This window comes from Penaeus monodon, chromosome 22 (genome assembly GCF_015228065.2).
Source record: "Penaeus monodon isolate SGIC_2016 chromosome 22, NSTDA_Pmon_1, whole genome shotgun sequence".
NCBI lineage: Eukaryota > Metazoa > Arthropoda > Malacostraca > Decapoda > Penaeidae > Penaeus > Penaeus monodon.
Window position 1 is genome coordinate 7,821,508 of NC_051407.1, and position 222 is coordinate 7,821,729.

The following is a 222-nucleotide window of genomic DNA, read 5'->3' on the forward strand; positions in this document are numbered from 1 at the left end:
ATGACCATATTCTATTCAGACAAAATCACCATGGCAACTATAATGCAAGAAACACTGTCTATTAGAACACCAATACTGATCAAAATGGAATTGACTCCAATATACACAAAAGTTACTTATTTCCCCAAGAATAACGATAATGACACAAGATGTATGTGAACGAGTAAATATTTAGAATGAAATTTTCATTAATTCGAGAACATTTATTTCAAAGACTTGGAG